Genomic DNA, 14,985 nt, shown 5'->3' with positions numbered 1-14,985 from the left:
ATCATATGTGTAAACCGCTTCGCTTAGTGACAAGCAAAGAGATACTAGCTAAATGGTTCCTATTATTTTTATTAAGATATATTTAATCTAAAAGTGCTTTCACTCTACTTCTGAACACATGTCCTGGCCTGTATATCAGTAACTCTCTAGTTGATTCAGTTACCTCGCTGCCTAATTACCAACCTTTGAGGCTGCTCCAAACTGCTGCTCACAAACGATATCCAATTGCCTGCCTAGGAACACCCCTGGGTCTAATTACAGCACCTGACCTCTGGCTGTAGGCGCATGACCATCAGCTAGCCCATCACAGGGGCGAGCACCAGTGGCCTCAGAATGGTGCTCACGCAGCTCCAGGCTGGACACCTCCTCTCGTACCCTTAATGTCACCACCCTACGTACACGACATGCAGGGTTCTGGATTGCTCGGATTTGTTGAGGTTTAGATTTTATTTTGTCTTTGCTTTTATTTTTTGAGGATTAGGGGCCTGAGTTGGGGAGAGTTGCTTTTGTTTCCTTAACAGCCGAATAGTAAAACTTTTCCATAAAAACTGTGTATTGCTCAAGGCCAGACCGTTAAGCAGCTGGGGCATTTTTGGGCACTGCCTGTTACTGATTTTATTTCCTTTTCACTGCACTTGCAAGCAAGTCATTTATCTTTAAGTTAGCAAGCAAGAAATGGGAAATAAAAGAAATATGTTTTATTTAAAGCAGTGTTTGGGGTTTGGAATGATGGGGGAAATGGACATGGCCTACGCTGATTTCATTTTCATTCCACTGCACTGACAGCAAAACCATTTATCTTTTCTACAGCCCCACTTCCATCTCTCCTCTTTCCCTCCTGTTTCCCTTGTCTGTCCCCTCCACACCCTACTCCTGTCGCACCAGTGTTCTTGAATTTTGATGAGACCAAACTGGGGGAAAGCAGGACAAGTGATTCCTTTGGGTAACAAGCCCCAAGCTATCCGTCTCCTCTGTGATAAACAGATGGAATAAATAAAACATTATTTCAAGGCATAAATCAGAAGAGAACTTCCTTTTTCCATCCAAATGGAACAAATGATAATCAGAGAGACTGTTCCACTCACTCCCACTACTTATTTTCCTTTAAAATGGAGATGCAACATGCTACCAACTAGCGCTGCACCCTATGATGTAGCTGTAAAGCACAACAGAAACAACGTACAATAGCCTCAAAAACTGATGTTCTTTGATAAGTTCTATATGCTTTGTTTTAATGTAATACACTTTCTTATCATGGAATTGGTAGGTAAAGGTAGGCATTACCAACCTGTAAGGAAAAATGGGTTCAATGTTTTACTATAATTACAGTCACTCTGATTTCCCACTCTGCTTGAGTCATACCCAATATGTATTTCTAAATCAAATGGTATTTTCATAATTTTCAAAACTTGAATATCTTTATTTTTATTAATTGAAGCCTCTAAGGATTTATCTGACCTAGATGGACTCTGTCCTTGTTTTTTATTTAACCTTTAACCTCCCATAATCCCCTCTGCTGGCTTCAGCAGAGTTGACAACGGTCTCTAGTTTCCTATCAGACTTCCAATCAGTCAACTGTGAGTAGGGAAATATGGGCTAGCACCTCAAAGCCTAACAAAAGACAAGAATCTGGTGAGCTTTCCATAAATATTTTTGAAATGTGAACTTTATAAAAGAACTTGAAACTAGTATTCATATTTTCATATATATTTCCAGTGACATAAAATTAGGATGTCAGAAATTATATATATGATATAAATATATATACATACATACATTTCTTACTGTCAGTTGATTATGACTCATATATAGATGCATATATAATTAAGGTTTTAAAATACACTAGATATTATTAAACATGTTCATACAAATTATAAGCTACATCAATAGCAAAAACTCTAGAGATTGTGCCACTTGAAAAACCGTAGTATAGCAATGCAAGCAAGTCAGAAAGAAGGACAATTTTCCTCTCTGTAAAATTACTTCATCCCACTTACAATCTCATCTTGCCTGGTTAAACTATTTCAACAAATTTATCTCTCACCCAGACCACTTATGATTCATGTGTAGTACCATTTCTCTCTAAAATATAACATGGTGAAAATTTAATAAAATTTCACAAGTATCTAGGGTAAAGATTGTCTGTTTGCCTATGAAAGTCTCCAGGTCATAAAAGTAAAAAGTATTCTCCTATTGTGTCTGTCCATGATTACAATGAACTAAATCACTGATAATCTAAAAGAAAATATACAAATATCTCTGTAACAACACTTTAGTGCCAGCATTTGCAAAGAAAATGAGTGGAACGTTGTTTCTGAAAAGAATATCGATCAAACTTAAATTTGACCCATTAATGTGTAATAAGTGACCCTACTTCAGAAAAGAAATTCCAAATTAGGAAATTACTTGGAACGCGTCAGTAACACTCAGCTTCTATTTTAAATCTCCTTGAGTCTGCACCCCACCCAATCAGTGACTGCCTTCACAGGAATTTAATTTTAGTAGGTGTCCATATGAGGTGATCCAAGAAGTTCATGGAAATTTTATATTATTTTTCACTTCCATTTTGTCAAAAAACTTTTTGAAGCCTCCTTATACACAGCATCACAAAAGCATACTATAATCATATCAAATTCAGAATGGAATTTGCGAGATTGGGTTGGAGTATTTCGGCTTCGAATGATATAATTCATAACCTGACATTGTTCAAACCTAGTAGAGCAGTTTTTTCCTCTCTGATACCCCTGGGTAATTTACAATGTATGTCAATATGCAAAAACCAGAGTGCCTGGTGTTGATTAGGCAAAAGCCAAAACACGCACAATTACTAAAACTGGGCTGCTTGCCCTGCATACACTCCTAGCAAGAAAACTGATGAGAAAACGTGTGGGAGACAAGCAGAAAGGGAAGTCTGAGCAGAACGAATTCCCCAAACAATCTTTTGAAAGTCAAAGCTATATCTTTTATATTTCACCCTGATAGGTAATCAAATAGCTTAGGTGTTAATTTTATGTGTTACATTTTCTTTCTTTCTACTATTAATCCGATAAAAGAGAATAACTGCTAAAAGTTAGCTTCATCTTGGATTTAAGGAGCTTTAAAAGGAAAATAAATAGTGTTAACAATGGCAAGGGGTGGAGATTGTACGATATGTCTTCATTGTGGTCTCAGCAGTTTCCCACACTGGCAATTTCATGATGGGTAGACGTTGAATTCTGAGAAGAAATATCTCTGGTAAGTGTGTTCTAATAGGTGATCAAAAAAATAATGACAATTTCCCAAAGACTAATAATTTTAGAATATCACTCGTGCACATAACCTAATTACTTTTGTTAACAGCACGGGTTAATGGTATAAGAACAATCGTTCATTCTTTCACTCACTCACTTGCCTGACCAGCACTACTTATTTTTTCAGAAACTCTCCTACCCCTGTGAGGGTCCCACCCTCAAGTTCACATCATATTCTCACTTCCTCAATAGAAGTCTTAATGTGAATTAAGGAGAAATACGGACACTGCCCCTGACTCCCTCCCCTCCGAACTCTATTCCCTCTAATTAAAATCTGTTTCTTTAAGGTCTCCACCTTCTTGCACCTCCTCTCACTGGACACATCTGGTCAGTGCACATTATGAAACATCTTTGCCTCTGTAAGCGAGGAAATGAATAAGGCTCCTCCGAAGGAGCGATCCCACCCCTCGCGTGTCAGTTTGAGATAATGGACGACTCACCGGTGGCTGTGACACTGTACTTTAAATGCAGCCAGGGCCATCAAAGGAAACGCATTTCAGCGAGCGTTCCCACACAGAGACCCCAAAGCAGAAATCAGGTATTAGCCACTGACCACTATAACGAGGGGAACACTGTTAGCTGCGTACCTGAAGGGGACCAGGCTCCCACTGCTGAGGGATTAAGAACACTGCTCGCTAAAGTGCCAGAAGCTGAGCCCCTCACCTTGGAAGGCCCTTAAAATAAGATAAGGAAGAGCTGCCTTCTCAAGGCAGAGTCCACCATAATAATGTGGATAGAGGAAAGCTTTGGGAAACTTCATTTACAGACAGAGCATCAAAATAAGAAGGAGCTACAAATATCAATTAATAACTAGAACATAGAATGTACAGAGTGTGGGATATAAAAAAGACTTCTCCCCAGCTTTGTCTCCCCCAAAGATATGCCAGACATTAGAGGCTGTTTGCAGGCACATGGTGGGAGGTCAGATGCTTAAGAGATATCCGCCCTGAAGGCATTCAGCCATCAGACTACTGTCTGGTCCCACCACAGGTGGGGCTCACTCCCTGCTGTTAGGGACAATGGAATGCTTCCCCTGAAAGCTTGGAGTCTGCAGCTCAAGGGCAATCAAGGTTAGCCCACCATCATGAGTCTAGGATCTGCCCATCTTGTCACATGTGTACCCCCAATAACTCCCCTTCCTATTGTGCGTATCCCCTAGATTGTCTCCCTCATTACTGTAGTACCTATAGTACAACCCTTTCCTGTGACATATGTCTTTACCTGTAATTAGGGGGCTTGCACACCCCCAAAAGATATATAAGCCTTGGTTAGTAATAAATCTTCCTCCTGCCCTCTCTGCCCGCGCTGTGCATGGACCTGGCTGTTGAGATCATGGCCATCCAGGAGGTGAGCATGCTACCAAGAAATGTGTCTGACTTCTTTATTTTACTCTCTCCCATTTCTCTATGACTTTATTATAATCTTTATATAGCTCAACAGTACAACTGTGCTTACTGAACCCATGATTATTTGTGGGGGGCTGGCTTCCCCCACAACAGAGTATGAATCTAGTAAAGTTGAAAGTCACCAAAAATGAAATGGAACACACAGAGATCAATATCCTACATATTCGTGAGCTGAATGGAATGGTTTTGATCAGTTTGAATCAGGTAGTGATTTGGCTATGGGAAGTGGGATAGTGTCAAACTCATCATCAAAGAGAATACTTGAAGCGCTCCCTTGAAGAACAATGTTGTCCGTGATAAAATATTATCTATACATCTACAGGAAGTCCTGTTAATACAACTTGTATCCAAATTTACAAACTAACACTAAAGCTACTGGTGAAGACATTGAAGAACTGTACCAATTTCTTCAGTATGAAACTGAACAAATATGCTATCAAGATGCCATCACAGTTATTGGCAATTGCAATGCAAAAGCTGGCAACAAAGAAAAAGGGGCAGTCATTGGGAACTATGACCCTGCTGACAGAAACAGTAACAGAATTTTGCAAGAACAATGACTCCTTAAGGATCTCTGTAGGCATGGTGGGCTATGCATTGAGCTTCAAACCACAAGGTCAGTGGTTCAAACACACCAGCAGCCCTGAAAGATAAAGATGAAGTTGTCTTACTCCTATAGAGATTTAGTCTCAGAAATCCAAAGGGGCAGTTCTACTCTATCCTACAGGGTTACTATGGACTTGAGTTAACAAATTCTGCAATGCAAATACCTTGTTCAACAACATAAACTGTGACTTGTACACATGGATCTCAACAGGTAGAGTACACAGGGATCAAAGGGACCACATTTTGAAGTTGGAGAAATGCAATATCAGCAGCCAAAGTGAAGCCATGAGCCAACTGTGGAACAGATCACCAATTGCTCACACACAAGTTCAAGTTGAAACTAAAGAAAATGAAAACAAATTGACATCGCTAAAATACAACTTTGAGTATATCCCATCTGAATTTCAAGAATACCTGTGGAACAGATATGCTCCATAGAAAACTAATGAGAGAAAATCTGTCATCTGTAGGTTGACATGAAGCTCATACATGAAGAAAACAAAAGGTGTTTAAAAGACAGGAAGCAAAAAGAGATCAAAATCCATATCAGAATAGACTCTAAAGCTAACTCCTGAACATATACAGCTATAGAAAACTGCAGAGAGGATAAAGTAAGAGCTTAAGGTGACCAAAATGAAGATGGAAGTTATCAAATAAAACCATAAGTACCACATGGAAGTAAAACTTTGCCAAAGATAATTCAACAATAGTCAATGCAGCATATTGACAGGTACCAGGCAGAATTTCAAGCTGGATTCAGAAGAGGACATGCAACAAGACTAACAATGACAGAAGATCCCAGAAAGATGTTTACTTGTGTTTTATTGATGGACTATGCAGAGTCATGAAGCTGTGTGCATCATAACAAACTCTGGGTAACATTGAGAATAACGGGAATTCCAAAATACTGATATCATAGTGCTTATGCAAAGCCTGTACATGGACTAAGAGGCAGCCATAGGAACATGAATGGATGTACACATTGGTTTAAAATCAAACAAGGTGTGTGTTAGGGTTGTATCCTTCACTATACTTATGCAATAGCATGCTGATCAAAAGATCTGTGAAGCTGCATGATATAAAGAAGAAATTGGCATCAAGATTGTAGGAAGGCATACTAAGAACCTGTGATATGCAGATTATACAACCTTACCTGCTGAAGGTGAGGAGGAGGAAGAATTTGCTGATTAAGATGAAGGACAGTCGCTTTTTAGTATAGGTTGCAATTCAATGCAAAGAAAACAAAAATACTCACAACTGGACCAATGGGTAACATCACAATAAACAGGGGAAAGATCAGTGTTTGCAAAAATTTTATTTTGTTGGTTTTCCCCCCAAAAACCATTTTATTGGGGGCTAATATATTGTCATCCCATAGTTCAATCACATGGCGCAATATTGTACAACTGCTACCACAATCAGGTTCAAAACATTCGCTTCCTTCTTGAACTCTGACATCATCTCTCTCTCTTCTCCCATCACCCTCAATCATACTCCCAGAAACCCTTATTCTGCCTGCTGTCTCTATAGGTTCATCATTCCTGGATCTGATCAACAGAAAAATGTAACAAAAATTCAAGATAATTACCCCCAAAGACAAATTGCATCTAAAATAAAACCCAGTATAAAAACACAGACGCACACACAACACAGAAAATATTGAAAACCAGATCAGGCCCAACATTCATCACAGGAGCTTACCCTCAATGATAAAATACATCGAAGATAAACCCCGTAATGAAAAAAAGAAAGAAACTACAGAAAATGATGAAAACCAGATCAGGCTTAACAGAGGGGAAATCAGCTGCCAAGGTTTTCACTGCTCAAGTTAGGTTATCATTTTGATCTCCCTAGAGTCATCTTGCCATGCACTTGGTTTGGCAACCAGTTTCGTCCCATCACTCAATTATGGATCTAGGGAATCAAGGAAGACTTATTTCCTATGTAGAACTCACAAACGTATCTTGGGCGCCCCCCATCACTCATAGCCTTCTGCAAACTAATGTCTCACAATTTAGGTTCTGATATTGTTGACCTCCTTTGGCTTCAGATGATATGGTTTATAATCCTTTGGTGGTCACTGATATTGGTGTACTTCTAAGTGGATTTAGTTGACATCTCACTTAGATGGCTGCTTATTTGGAAACAATCCTTTAAGACTTCTGATGTTATCTTTTTTCTGATAGTAAAGCACCATCTAATTTCTTCACCACACTTTGATATAGCATTCATATATCCTCGGTTCCCTATCAAGCAGGGCCATGATGTAAGCACTAATTGTTCTCTATAGGATATCGTATGAACCCAAAATCTATTTCTGGATGTATGGATTTTTATCTGCATTTGGCTCCCTTTAGAGACCGCATTGTCAATTTATGTTAGAGAGTCTTATTGATCACCTCCTTGAGGCAAAAAGATCTTCTGTTAATATTGTCATTGATTAGCCCCTGGTACCTAATTTTTTTTAAATAGAGATATCGGTCCAATGTAGACTAACTCCCTATCGCAGGACCTGAATTATTCGCTTGTACAGAATCAATCGTTTCATGGCTGGACGCTACTTATACAAACAATGGGAGTTGGCTGCCAGGGAAAACTTAAAATAATACTCACTGAGAATGTCAGTCACAGGTTTGCTAGAATAATATATATCTTCCTATAGCATATGGGGCATTGATGTGGTAAGACAATGATTGTCAGCCTACTGACTGTCCAATAATCTTGGTATAGCTGCCTTCTGTTTAGTAACCAGGAAATTTAGTGAAGTATTTCATTAGGCAAATCTGCCACACAAAACTACTTTAAGGTGTCGAAGAGCAAGCAGGTCACTTTGAAGACTAAGGTGTGCCTGACCAGGCCCTGGTGTTTTCAATTTCCTCATATGCAAGTGAAAATTCGACAATGAATAAGGGAGATGGAAGAATTGATGCATTTTAATTAATATGTTGGAGAAGAATACTGAAAGTATTGTGGACTGTGAGAAGAACAAATAAATAAGTATTCAAAGAAGTACAGCCAAATTGTTCCTTAGATACTCTAGTGGTCTTCTACTTGACCAGAAGTGCTGTTCTATTCCATAACTCGACCAGTTCAAATCAAACTAGTCTTAAAATGATCAGTTCATATCACTAAGGTCTTCATTGGTTAATGTTTGTATCGGGCCTTTCTTCCTACTCTGTCTTAGTCTACAAGCGCTGCTAAACCTATTCACTGCGGATGACCCAGTTGGTACTTGAAAGACCAGAGGCATAGCTTCTAGGATCACTGCAACACGCAGCCATCAGAGCACAGCAAACTAACAATCGGGTGGAGGTCTAAATCAGGGTGTTTACATCGGGAATTCCAGTTCAACCCACTGCTGATAATTTCAACATCCATCTCACGTACACTGAATCAGAATCTACATTTTAATAGGGTCTAAAAGAATCACATGAATATCTTGTCCAACTATAGAGTCAGTTTCAATTTATCTGGAGGAAAAAAAGGAAATTTTCAACAGGAGGTTAACCAGAAAAAATAGGTTGGAAGGTTTTATTTAAATTACATCCATATACACTTCACATAACAATATTAATAAAGATGGCTTTCATCAGTAACAAGGAACAATTTGACACCCAGACTGACATTTGTTTTTAATGGTCAGCAAGAATACATTTTCTCCCTCCAAAACTAGACAATTATTTTCTTGTATGCACTGCATCCAATATTGAGCCTGTAGTCCCATAACCAAGAATCAAATATTCTGTAAATGGCAAAATGCATGTTACAATAATTAGTTATATACTCGTGTATAAACCAAATTTTTCAGCACATTTTTTATGCAGTTTTTGTGGTAAAATTAGGTGCCTCAGTTGTTAATCAGGTCAGCTTATACTCAAGTATATACGGTAGTTAAGGCAAATAAAATGTACCATTAAAAAGAACTGGCAGTCATATTTTCAATTTCACTAAATAAACCTTCATTTCAAAGTAATTACATTTATCCTTATAGAACCTCGACATCGGAGGTTCTCAAACTGTGGGTTGCGACCCATTTGGAGGTCGAATGACCCTTTCACAGGGTTCGCCCGATTCATAAGAGTAGCAAAATTACAGTTATGAAGTAGCAACAAAAATAATGAGGAACTATATCAAAGGGCCGTGGCGTTAGGAAGGTTGAGAACCACTGCTCTAAATAGAAAGATTGACTTGACTAACGGTCTGACGTGGTGGAATGAACTCCAAATGCACTACAAGTCAATGTTTCAATCTGTTTGGGAAGTTAATGGATGTCCAGAATGAGTTTTGTCATCAATAGACATTTCACCTTTTTTTTGAAACAAGGAAAACACTCATACGCTTGAGTTTTTCCCATAGTGCTATCCTGTAAGCTGTGTTCAACATCGCAACAGTTTCTGTGTCATTTTTCCCGAGCAGGAAACAAATCTTCACAGCCACAAGCTGTTCACTTAAATCAACCATCACAAGAAATGAGGTTTGAGAGAAACTGGTTTTATGAAAAAAATCCACTGAGACCATAGAGAACCTCCCCAGGTGACACCACTGGATACACTAACTCAGAGAGAGTTGCTCAATGCTTGCCCAGTGGGGAAAACACATACTAAGAAAGCTCTGCCAGCCCAATTCTGGTTTTAGGGGGTATCCCTTTGTATATGACATGATTTGAAATCAAGAAAGGTGTGTGTCAAGAGTTGGGTCTTCTCACCTCACTTGTTCAATCTGTAAACTGAGCAAATAATTAAGGACCCTGGATTGTATGGAGAAGAATATGGCATCAGGATTGGAGAAAGGCTTATTAACACCTATGATATTCAGATGATACAACCTTGCATACTGAAAATGAAGTTCAAGGACTGCAGCCTACACTATGCATTACAACTCAGTGTCAAGGAAACAGAAATCCTCACATCTAGTCCAATAGGCAACATCATGATAAAAGAACATTGAAGTTGCCAGGGGTTTCATCTTGCTTGGATCCATAATCAACATTGAGGGCAGCTTAGTCAAGAGATCAAATGCCACATTGCATTGAGTAAATACGCAGCTCAAGTTCTATTTAAAGTGTGAAAAGCAAGGCTGCTATTTTGAAGAATAAGGTGCCCCAGCGCCATGCCATGATCTTCTTCATTTGCTTCATAGGCATGTGAATGTTGAACAATGAATAAGGAAGACTGAAGAAGAATCTGCACATTGGAATTGTGGTGCTGGGGAAGAATATTGAAGGTACCGTGGACTGCTAACTGGACAAACAAATCTGCCTTGGAAGAAGCACAGCCAGAGTGCTCTTTAGAGGCAGGGATGGTCAGACTTCGTCTCAAGTATTTTGGCTATGTTATCAGGAAAGACAAGATCCTGCCACAGGGCATCCTACTCAGTAGAGATGCATAAATAAATTAAATAAAGCCCTCAATAAGATGGATTGGCACAGTGGCTGGCAACAATGGGCACACAAAGGAACGGCGGTGAGGCTGGAGCAGGACCCGGTAGTGTGTCGTTCTGTTGTACAAACCGTTGCTCTGAGTCAAAACTGGCCTCATTTCATGTAACAACATCAGGCCTCTTCTGAGACTTGCCATTCCAATGCTTTGACCATGTTTTTACCAATGCCTGTTCGCATTCTAGATCCCACTAAATTTTAAAAGTCGAGTATCTTTTACTTCATCACCAAGTTTGGACCCATCCAAAACAGTGCGAAAGGCACTACAAGTGATATAAGTAAAACATTCTTCTCTATTACTTTTTCCTCTCCAGCAAAAAAGGATTGTTGATTGCTGTACTTTTCTTATTAGCATAGTTACTCTACTCTTAAAAATACAAAATTCTGTTTACAAAAACAAAATCACCCTTGTTTTCTTTCTTCACAAAAGTTATTTGATCAACAGAAATGTTCATTTGTTTTACAGGCTTTCTTTCCTATTTTCCCCCTGAGATTTGAGTAGAAACATACAGATATATAAATCTCTCAAGATGAAGTCTAAATCTCTTTAGTGGACAGTACTTGAAATTATGTAAAAAAAATAGTTCGGAGAAAAAATGGTGACTATGTGCAAATAAAACTGGATAAACAGGCTTAAATGGAAAAAGATAACATTTAAATTGGAATTAAACCATTTTTATAACAATGTGATGTTGTGAAGTCAACATAAAAATAGGTGTGAAAATTTCTTTGTTTATTTTTTGTACCAAAGACTGGTAAAATGACTATGGGCAATGTGTGATCTGGGAAAAACAAAATCAGTGGCAGAGATGAGTCATGGGGTCTGCGGTAAATACCCTGCCGCCAGTGTGACTCGCCCACTCTGTCTATTCTCTCATCCTCTGTCAACCAGACTCCCCACCACCCTCATTTTTCTGTGTTTATGTTTTTCTGATAACTTTTTTCTTGCAGAATACCCATCATAACAAACCCAACCTCTCTCAACACCATGACGCCTTTTAGCTGCAACTCCATGTGGCTTATTTAAAATTTACGATGAAGCAATGTGATTGGCCCAGTACACTTTTTTGACCCATGTCATGCTATTAGCCATCATAGTCAATTATTTTAAAATGGTTTCCTTTGGGTCAGATTTTGACAGATAGCTCAGTTATTTATTTGTGTACCTGGGCAATAGGATGGGTTTGGGATCACCTGGAACAAACCTGTTTGTAGTTTGTATGAGCACAGCGCCTTCAGAACCAACAGCAAGTAAGTTGTTGTTTTGTTCTAGCAATTCATACAATATTCATTACAAATGGTTTTCAACCTTATTCAAACCCAACATAAAGAGTCGACAGGAGCGGTGTGTGTTTTTAATGCGAAAAATTCTGCTTCTCACCAGATGACTCTAACAAGCTACTCTCTGCCCTCCTCCTCCTCTAGGCTGGAAAGCACTGCTCCATAGGCTCTAATTGATCTCGTTACATCATCTCTGATCTTTGTGTTTCAATTTCAGTATGTTCTCTTACAACTGGTGGTGACCTTCCTCACTGTAAGTACTATGCTTTCTATAGAAACATTTTTGTAACCGAATTTCTTTTTCCCTTCTCCTAGAGCATGGGGAAACACAAGTGGTAATATTTTCACAGACAAATATAATTGTAAGAATAGAACTCTGAAAATCTTCATTTACGCCATCCTTTTAAAGATTAAAAATGAAACCTGAGAAACTGACAATGGCTAATTTGTTAGGAGGCAAAGATTAGCACTAGGTCGGCAAGGGCTCCAAACAGTGCTCGTGTATTTCCAGCATCCATTGCTGATGGTACCAGCCCTGGAGAACCCAGGTCCTAGAGCTCACTTAAAGGAGTGCTAGGGACACAGGTTAATGCTCTCAGGTGGTGACCGAAACACAGAATCCATCAGCTTCTTTGCAGGAGAGATGTGGCAATCAGCTTCCATAAAGAGCACAGGATTGGAGACACAAAGGTGCAATTCTACTCTGTCCTAACGGGTCATGTGAGTCGGAATCAACTCAAGGGCAACAGGTTTTTAAAACTCACTCCCAGCTTAGTGTGTGGCGATTACAGAAAATCTTGATCTACTTTTTTTTTTGAGACATACCTGATAAATTCAAGCTCAAAAGCTCATTTATAATTTATCATATGGTGATTACTGACGTTTTCAGATATCCCTTTTAATTCTAAAGTAGTGATAACAAGTCTAATACATGGTGGAAATTAGTCTATTATCTGGTGTTCATATATTTATATATAATCTGGGTAATGTGCTAGTTTCTCAATTTCATTTTTTGATATCTTACCCCGGGGACCTACTATAATAAGATAAGCAGCCAACAGTCCTTTGATGTTCCTGGAATACAGTCCCTAGGAATACCTGTTGTTTGATATCAGCATGTTACCACAACTAGGCAGAAGACAGCAACACCTAACAAAACTGTACATTATTCACAAATAATTATTTATAAATACTGCTTCCTTTGTATGCTGCATGAATATATTAATTGTGCATTTAAAAATATACCTTTGTAATGCATTCATAGTAAAAAGTGCCTTTTAGAAACAAATTTGAATATTTTTAGAACACCATGTATAGAATTTAATGAATATTCACCAGAGAAATGCTTTGTAACACTTAAAAAATAGATGTGCGTTTGCTTTCTACAAAGAACTTAAAAATTTATTCCTTTTTGGGTCCGTGTTGCCTCACACATGAGCCGAATTTCAGAAATACTTTCTGTAATGAGGTCATGACCTAGTAACCACAACTTATCCTGTCCTCCCTGAACAGTGTTCACCAATATATGTATTTTTAAAATTTTGAATTAATTACCAAAAACTATATTGGGAAGACTTTTTTAAAGGTTTTTTTTCTGCCTTCTCTTTAAAAACAAAACCATTCCCATGTATGCCTGGTAACCACGAGGAGTCACTGACTCGTGGCTGCTGGCTGTATCTGACATTAACCCACCTCCTGCCACTGTGCTAACTTAGACTCACAGTCATCCTCCAGTCAGTTTCCAAGATTGTGTGTGTGTTTATGCGACAAGATGACCTCAGCTGTCTTTGGCTGGTGGGTTTGAACTGAGAAGCTGGAAGTTAGCAGTCCAATGCTTACCTACCGGCCCCACTTGCGCTCCTTGTACAGGACATACAGAAACACGCATCAACGATCTTCCACTGAGTTGACTCCCTCTCACGGCAAGCCTCCCTGTGTGTGCTATAGTGGAATGATGTCCCACAAGTTTATTTCAAGGGTAGATTGCTAGCCCTTTCATCGGGGGTGTTACTTGGTGGACCTTCACTGCCAACCTTGTGGTTGGCAGCCAAGATCATTAACTATTTGCTTTACCCAGGAACTCCTACAGAACAGGGCAGATGGTTCTTCTAAGTATTGTTTCTCTGCTACTTGCTGTTACCCCTGATGTTGCAGTGAGTTTTCTATTCTAATATTGAGAGAAGTACTTCTTTTACTAATGCCTCCATCGATGATGAGAAAAAGGCAGAGAATCACAGGATTCGTTTTCTTGACCCCTGATCGTTCACATTGGTGTTAAGTTGGTGGCTCCTGTTCTAACGCTGTGACAGATACTCTTCTAAGAAGTGAAAATCAAAACTTGGATAACAATATTACCTCTAGCTCTTTGCAGTTTACAGAGGATTATGCATTATCCAGTGTAATCTTTGCAATAAAGGAAAAGTAGGTAGAACAGATATTTTTATTCTCATTCTACCGAGAAATTCAAAGCTCACACAGATTAAGTAGCTGTGTAAGGCCACACAGCTATTAAAAGACCAAGAAGGATGAAATCCTTCTGATTTCAAATCCATAGCTTTTCCTAACACAATCTACACATGAGTTACACAGCTAACTCATTTTTCTTGCATATAGCATTTTAAAATACTTTTTTACTGTTCATGAGATGGAGATTTACAGCAGAAATCAGTTTTATACTCAATTCTTACACACTTTGTTGCAATTCCCCCCAAGGTACTCTCACGTACACCATTGCCTTCCTGTGTGTCCTATTTCCATTCCTCTTCATTCCCCGTCAGCTAAGCTTTGCCTTGAGTATTTCCTGTTGCTCTTAAATGGTTGATGATTCTAACAAAGGAGTTCAGTTCAAAACACACAGAAGGACTAAGGGCCATAATCACGGGGGTTCCACCTGTATCTATCCAACCATTAGAAAGCCTGATCTTTTTTTATGATTTTTAGTTTTGTTCGACATTTTTCTCCTGCT

General features: G+C 38.9%; 1 protein-coding gene across 1 annotated transcript in view; it reads right to left on the bottom strand.

Annotated features, from left to right (window-relative positions):
- LOC142436784 (thyrotropin-releasing hormone-degrading ectoenzyme-like) overlaps positions 1-14,985 on the bottom strand; it is a 94,894-nt gene that overhangs the window by 60,014 nt on the left and 19,895 nt on the right. The gene's annotated exons all lie outside the window — the stretch shown is intronic.

Source organism: Tenrec ecaudatus, unplaced genomic scaffold (assembly GCF_050624435.1).
Source record: "Tenrec ecaudatus isolate mTenEca1 unplaced genomic scaffold, mTenEca1.hap1 Scaffold_63, whole genome shotgun sequence".
Classification (NCBI taxonomy): Eukaryota; Metazoa; Chordata; class Mammalia; order Afrosoricida; family Tenrecidae; genus Tenrec; species Tenrec ecaudatus.
Note: the sequence above shows the minus strand (reverse complement) of the source record. Positions and strands in the feature narration are given on the sequence as shown.